This window comes from Thalassophryne amazonica, chromosome 19, assembly GCF_902500255.1.
Source record: "Thalassophryne amazonica chromosome 19, fThaAma1.1, whole genome shotgun sequence".
Lineage (NCBI taxonomy): Eukaryota > Metazoa > Chordata > Actinopteri > Batrachoidiformes > Batrachoididae > Thalassophryne > Thalassophryne amazonica.
This window is the reverse complement of record NC_047121.1, coordinates 65396175-65404258: the sequence shown is the minus strand read 5'-3', so window position 1 is coordinate 65404258 and position 8084 is coordinate 65396175. Positions and strand designations below refer to the sequence as shown.

Below are 8084 nucleotides of genomic sequence, written 5' to 3'. Positions count from 1 at the left end.
GAAAAAATTATGGAATCACCCTGTAAATTTTCATCCCCAAAACTAACACCTGTATCATATCAGATCTGCTCATTAGTCTGCATCTAAAAAGGAGTGAACACACTTTGGAGAGCTGTTGCACCAAGTGGACTGACATGAATCATGGCTCCAACACGAGAGATGTCAATTGAAACAAAGCAGAGGATTATCAAACTCTTAAAAGAGAGTAAATCATCACGCAATGTTGCAAAAGATGTTGGTTGTTCACAGTCAGCTATGTCTAAACTCTGGACCAAATACAAACAACATGGGAAGGTTGTTAAAGGCAAACATTCTGGTAGACCAAGGAAGACATCAAAGCGTCAAGACAGAAAACTTAAAGCAATATGTCTCAAAAATCGAAAAATGTACAACAAAACAAATGAGGAACGAATGGGAGGAAACTGGAGTCAACGTCTGTGACAGAACTGTAAGAAACCGCCTAAAGGAAATGGGATTTACATACAGAAAAGCTAAACGAAAGCCATCATTAACACCTAAACAGAAAAAAACAAGGTTACAATGGGCTAAGGAAAAGCAATTGTGGACTGTGGATGACTGGATGAAAGTCATATTCAGTGATGAATCTCGAATCTGCATTGGGCAAAGTGATGATGCTGGAACTTTTGTTTGGTGCCTTTCCAATGAGATTTATAAAGATGACTGCCTGGAGAGAACATGTAAATTTCCACAGTCATTGATGATATGGGGCTGCATGTCAGGTAAAGGCACTGGGGAGATGGCTGTCATTACATCATCAATAAATGCACAAGTTTATGTTGATATTTTGGACAATTGAAAGGATGTTTGGGGATGATGAAATCATTTTTCAAGATGATAATGCATCTTGCCATAGAGCAAAAACTGCAAAAACATTCCTTGCAAAAAGACACATAGGGTCAATGTCATGGCATAGGGTCAATGTCAATGAGCAGATGTGATTTGATGCAGGTGTTAATTTGGGGGATGAAAATTTACAGGGTGATTCCATAATTTTTTCCTCAGAATTGAGTGATTCCATATTTTTTTCCTCTGCTTGGTCTAAAAAAGTAACCGTTACTGACTGCCACAATCTTTTTTTCTTGATTTCTTATAGTGTTTCTTAAAGCCAGAAAGTTGCCATTTGAAATGACTTTAGTTTTGTGTCATGTCTGTGATCTGCTTTTTTTCTACAAAATTAAACAACTGAAGGAACATCCTCTGAGGCCGGTGATTCCATAATTTTTGCCAGGGGTTGTATATATATATATATATATATATATATATATATATATATATATATATATATATATATATATATATATATATATATATATATATATATATATATATACACACACATTCTCATTTCCACAAAAGAAAAATCTACACAGGTGTAAATATGAAAACATACATTTCACATTTGAGTTTCTGTTAATCTAATGATGAAAAACTGTTATTAAAATACATAAAAATCCTACAATTCTTTCACATGCAACAACTTTTGCATCACATTTAATATATACTACCATAACTTTCATCTCAGATAAAATTCATCCTTTTTTTTTTACCTTCTACAGTTTTGCCTTAACCTTGTACATGACCTTAATGACCTCCAGCATTCGTCTGGTGCTCTGCAGTAGATAAAAGCGAGGATGAATGGCCTCTGTGGGCAAACACTGAGCATTATTTGATTTGTGCTCCCTTGGGTCTTATGACTGGGACATAATTGTACGTATTTGTTTATTTTTGCTGTGGTGTGCTCTGGGTAATTCTTAATACCTTCTAGAGATTATACGGCAACTCCCAAACTCCCATGATTATAATTAAGCCCGACTTGGTTATAAAATGAGCAAACACACCAATTGAGTTCTGCGTCGTGTGAGGGAGCGTCTCTGCGTCTTTGTGAATCTTTGCATGTGAGAGTTTGCATTTGCACGTGCGCGCGTGCTGCAGGAGTGGCACAGACTGCCAACACCCTCCTGCAAGCAAAAAATTAAATAAATAAATAAAAAGCGCGAGAAAAAAAAAACATTTCTTTCTCCTTCTTATTCTCTATCTTGCACTCTCTTCTGCTTTCTCTCCCTTTTCTGTATCACTTACAAAGGCAACCGTTTTCCTCCAAAATGAGGCCACGTACGGAAGGTATGCAAATGAAATCATTGCTCGTGGATTAGAATGGGACACCATATACCCTAAATCATGATTGTCAATCATGGCTGGGGATTAAGGGATATGGGCTCACAGACCTAAAAAAGCAACATTTCCCCCCTCAGGCAGATCCCCATTGTGAGGAGCTGAGAGGAAGAGAAGCCTCCACAGGGGAGGACAGCAACACTGGAGCACTAGTGCCCCCTTCTGTCTGATGCCCACCACACCATTTCATCATCAAACAGCCTGAGCAGAAATAGAGGCTGGCACACAGCAGCCTGTTCATTTACGTTCAGCATACCCCGAGGCCAAAGCTTGATTAGACAAACGCACATGCTTTGGTGATGCGGTGTTTCATCTTCAGCGGAGGAGAGAGAGACCTCGTTTGTTTCTCTGGCATGCGTGCACGCTTGGTTCGACATCAGTGGGTTAGAAGGCCAAAGGCCCTACACACGTAACAGATGTTTGTTTGCCCCGTGAGCCAATGTGTTTAGCACTGATTCTCTTAACCATCAGAATCAATTTGTTCTTTTCACTCGGACTGTGTGCTTTTAATATGTAATGTGCGTGCATGCAGCACATCAGCACGCAGGACGTGTTATAGGAATTTATGCATGCATGTGCATTATGTTGCAATAATAAGACTAGTGCAACAGCAACGAATGCAGTTCTGATATTACCATTATTCATAATAAGATTAAGAAGTAGGATTAGAACTAGGAGTATAATTATTAGAATGCATATAACCTCATCAGCTGCATGCTTCACCAGAAATACATATTTTGGCCGACCATTCTTGCAGATCATTTTTCAAATATAAGCACTATTCTGTAACATTAAATACAATTAATATTTAAATATTTTGATTCTGCCCTTTTGTGCATATGTTTTCTAAAAAATGGTTTGATTAACATATATATTTCATAATTAAAATATCAACATTTTATGTAGATTTACTCTGATGTAATAACATCTATTTCAGATTAGACCCAACATTTTCTTCTGGTTCTGTAATGACTGGTTTCATTAATCACCCTTTGTCATAATTAAAATAAATATGTTCACATTTTTCCACTCTGCCCATCAATGCAGATCCACTTCAGAATGAACTAATATCTATTTCAGGCAAGATTCTATTTTTTTTTTTTTTAGCAGGTTTTGTCCAATCTGATTCTAGTAAACACTCCATTTCGTAAATAAAATTCATATTAATGCAAGTTTGACTTGCTTTGTGCAGATCTACCCTGAAAAGTAATGATAACTATTACCGAACCAACCACTTGGGCTCTCTCAATATTTATTCTTGCAAACGTCTTAATGAAAATAAATGTTAAAAAATTTGGCTCCACCTGTTTATGTAAAAGCATTTATGCCAGATCAGAAGTGGGAAAATAAATAAGTAAATAAATAATTGTTGGACCAACTTAGTGAAATTAATTAGGTTGATCCAAATGAACTTCAGAGATATTTTTGCCAAATTGTTATTCTGGACAAATGTGACTTATGTTAATATCACCAAATGAAGCAATTGAATATGGACTTGTTTTTTTAAGTGTTGCGCTTGTAAGCAAAGCCAGCTTGTGTACTCAGTAACTCAAAAACAATACATGCTTTCATCTTATAACTCACCAAATTAAAAGAGCACATAATCAGGAAGAAACCACGAGACTGTGGGTAACTTTGAAGCACCATATCAATCAAAAAAAGCAAGTTGTCTTTGTAATATCCCATGAACCCATCACATCCATTTCAGCTTCTTTAATGTCATTGTTTTCAGTTTCGTTGAAATTGTCTGTAACTTGCCCTATTTTTCTTTTGCTTGTCCAAGCTTTTGTGTTTTTTCCTTGTTTCCCCAAATTTGTTCCTACCTTTGACATAATCTTTTCACCAATTTCAAGAAAGCCCTCATTACATTTTGAATAATCGTGCTGCCAAACTTGCCTCGCTGAGGTAATAATACACAATAAGAGCAAGTATTGCGTAGCATAGCATAATTACAGCTCACGAAATGTACTCAATAATAGTGTGCATCAGAAATCCTCCATCATATGTTGAAGCAGTGCAGCTCGTCACACAGAGACATATTTAGTGGATTGTGTGTGCAGACCCCAGAGCCCTCAGCTAGAGTGCCAGTCTGTTCCTGTGGAGCAGTCAACCACACAAACCGGGCCAAGACAGTGCCAGGCGCCGGCACGGAGCCAGGAAATAGCACCGGAAAACACTCCAGCAGAGAATTAATAGTGTTTTCATAAGAAAGAAGGTGTACGCTGGAGAGGGACAGGGCAGTGGTTCAGCGGCATCATAGACGCATTTGACAGGAAGGACTGAGAGAGATAACATGAGACATTGATCATGAGAAAAGTGAGCAGAGCAAGAACGTTGGCACTGTTCACTTCCTGCACAGTGCAGCTCCCAGCTGCCCACGACTGAAGGTGGTATCAGGCACCTGTGCCATTTTGGCCCCAGAATTATATGGGCAGAAGGTCAACGCCGGGGCAACATCTGCATCACATCAGAGAGCCTGGCAGGTATGGATTTTTTTTTCTTTTTAAATTTTTAAATGTTAATTTAATTTACAGAAGCAAAACATTGGACAATACTAACCGAACCTGTGTGGAAACAGTATGTGCCCCCCCCACCGTTACTGAACCCACACAAGTTCACCAAACAACACCAATATGGGGGAAAAAAAACTACTATTAATCAATAAATTATTTTAGAATGATCAATTAACTGGGAAAAGAAAATGAGAATATGTCTAATATAAAATCACTATATATACACTTCTAATATTTTAAAATAGACCCATAGACCCATAGAGATTTAAAAAAAAATGTCAAACGAAAAAAATATTTTGGCTCTGCCCCTAGAACCAGTTGCTTTTCTGGTATATGCTCCACTGTACACAAACATTCATCAAATTAATCCTGGTAGTTTTTGTTCAGTCATGTTATCATGTTAACAAAAACAAACTGCAAACAAAGATTTAAATATTCAAATTCCAAATCATTCTTCCTTATTTTGATAAAAGAAATGATCAGAATATGTCAACTATATATAACAAATTTGTGTAAAATTTCTTGTTGTTGATAGTAGGACAGAATACAGCATTATTATCAATGCAATTTATTGACGGTAAAAAAAAAATAAAATAAAAAATTATCAATTAGTTGTTGCAACCCAAGATTACTGCTGCACCTCTTCTATCACATCAGTTAAACAGAACTGTTTCAGCAGTGTGAAGCTGGCTAAAAGGTCTCACTCTGTAGCACACTATGCCAAGGTTTAAGAAATTCCAGAAGAGATTAGGAAGAAGGTGATTGAAAACCATCCGTCTGGGAAGGTTCTGGATCCCAAATAACAGCAGTGAGAGCTGCTATTTCCAAATGATGAATACTTGGCACAAGAAAGAATTGCCCTACCTTCCAAAATACCGTTTAAGAGCACAGCAACGACTCATCGAAGAAGTCAATAAAAAGAAGGAGCAAAAGGAAAGAAACAAACAAAAGCCAAGAACAGCATTATTGTTGATCTGTTGATGAATGATACTTTACCTACTTTAAAAAAAAAAAAAAACTTGCTGTGGTTTAAAAACCTAAACTTGATCTTGACTTGTTGAATAATTTCCTTTATTTTGAAATTGTTTGGAAAGTTCCTGAAAAACTGAAAACTGATGAGTCTACTGTAAATCCTTTTGAACCATTCCAGTCAGCATTCAGGATAAATGACATTTTTTTTTTTCCAGGCTTGCATGTTGACTTGGTTAATCCTCTGACACCATTCAGTGTTATGGAGGGGAATATCTAAGATATTGATGACATCATCAATTACACTTATTGCTTTGATTATTTATAAATTCCCTTATTGATTACTGATCAGTTTTCTGTGGGGAAAAATGTAGGCCTACAGCAGGTTTCAGTATCAGTGCAGCTGTTTGTGGTGTTGTAGATTTGCAGTCACATCAAACATTACGCACTGAATTTTTATAACACAAAATTGTCAAAAAAAAAAGATTCTGATGGACTGAACAATTTGGAACCACTTCTCAAATGGAATTGGTTCTCGATTCCCATCCTTATTCAGTCCCGTAGGACATTAAAACAGTAAATCCACCTATGCCTGGACCCCAGACGATGCATTATGTTTTTGTGCAGTGAATAATGTCAACAGGGAGATCCTTAACACCGTCTCAGCCACACCACCTGAGTCATCTTTTTGATGACTGCTAAAATAAACGGCTGAAATTGATACAAGCCGGCAGCAGCCTAAAGAGCAAATCATTATGCATCATTAGGTGAAGATTTAGTTTAAATGTGTTTAGCAGGAATTAAGCAAAGCTGCTGTTGACATGGATTGACTGCTGTAATGCTTTATTGTCAGTGCTCCAGGAGGCAGAGGGAGGGCCGGCACGGTTTGTGCTGCGAGCAAGGATTTATGGGATGTTGGACAACTAGCAGGGGGACACAAAAAAGAGTGGACAAACAGGAAACTGCCTCTGATGATTTGTTTGAGATAAAGGAGAAACCTGTAAATGAGTAAACAAATGAATGCATCGTGTGGTCGACGGTGGAAAGGCTTCTACAGCTGGAATTTGAATGTGGAGTCATTTGCCTCAGAGTGGCTGCAGCTCCACTTCTGAAGGTTCTGTTAAAGCAGCAGCAACCACTTGGTACAAACTCGGTACTACAAGTGGGAACTAGATTTCACATAAGCTAAGAGTCTAATTCCAGTTCTTGTTTTGGTTCTTCCTTCCTACAGAAAGAAGAGTTCCTTATAAACCTTTGTATCACTACAAGTGTTGCCATGTCTCTTGGAAATGGTCAAAACAAGCAACTCTAGATGTACTAGAATAGATCACAGGTGGCCTTCAAAACAAGATCTTGGGGAGGTGACAGTCTAGTGGTTAAGCAGTGGGGTTGAGACCAGAGGATCCTTGTTCAAAACCCAGCCTGACCGGAAAATCACCGAGGGCCCTTGAGCAAGGTCCTTAATCCCCAAGTTGCTCCCAGTGTGTAGTGAGCGCCTTGCATGGCAGCACCCTGACATCAGTGTGTGAGTGTGTTTGTGTGAATGTGAGGCATAATTGTAAAGCACTTTGAGCGTCTGATGCAGATGGAAAAGCGCTATATAAATGCAGTCTATTTACCATTTATCTTGTGTTTAGGAGGAAGCGCACCAATAGCTTGCACCACTGTGTTGCCAGGTTGGTAAAATGGGGTGTGGCTACCAATATTTAGATTCCTGGTTATGCTACCTGGGTTTTTGGACAAAACTATTCATCTGTATTGCCCCAGTCAGTCCAGCTATAAATGGGTATAGGCCTTGGCTGGGGAAGTACCCTGTGAAAGACTGGCATCTCATCCGGGGGGAGTCGTAGGCGCTCATCCAGTTCACGCTACATAATCCAAGGAAAAGCACCATCACCAACTGGCCTCAGTGTCTGTATGCTGTTAGACTTTTCTGAATTCAGCTTTGACAGAGGTTCATTAAGGAAGATTTGAAGATGTTAGAGGAGACATTTCTGGAAAACTAAACAACTCCATTCGCTTTTGTGTATACATCGATATCTCCAACCTGGATGGCTGATACCCAGGTTCCCTTTCATCACACCAGTGCTTTGTTTGGTTAGTGGCATTGTTTTTTTTTTCCTGAACCCTATCATTTTGTTTTCCCATGCTGTGAAATTCCTCATTTTCAACATTTCTCACCCATCAGGGTGTTGCCCCCAGTCCACAAACTCCTCAGTCTCATCGCTTTTCTGCCCAAATACCACACAACTCATACTACTTCACACTGCTCTACAACTTTGTACCACTGACTTTCCTGCTCCACTCCCATGTAATACCTTAGTCCTATGCCTGAATTTCATGAAGATCCTGCATGATAATAGCGCACATTACTCAGTGGATACAAAGCTGGTCTGCCAGTTTGGAGAC

General features: G+C 38.6%; 1 long non-coding RNA gene across 1 annotated transcript in view; it reads left to right on the top strand.

The window, feature by feature from the left end:
- LOC117531693 overlaps positions 1-4636 on the top strand; it is an 18551-nt gene extending 13915 nt beyond the window's left edge. The window contains exon 3 of the long non-coding RNA XR_004566702.1: positions 4482-4636. This is a non-coding gene — a long non-coding RNA (uncharacterized LOC117531693). The remainder of the gene's footprint in view (positions 1-4481) is intronic.
- Positions 4637-8084: the final 3448 nt, after the last annotated feature.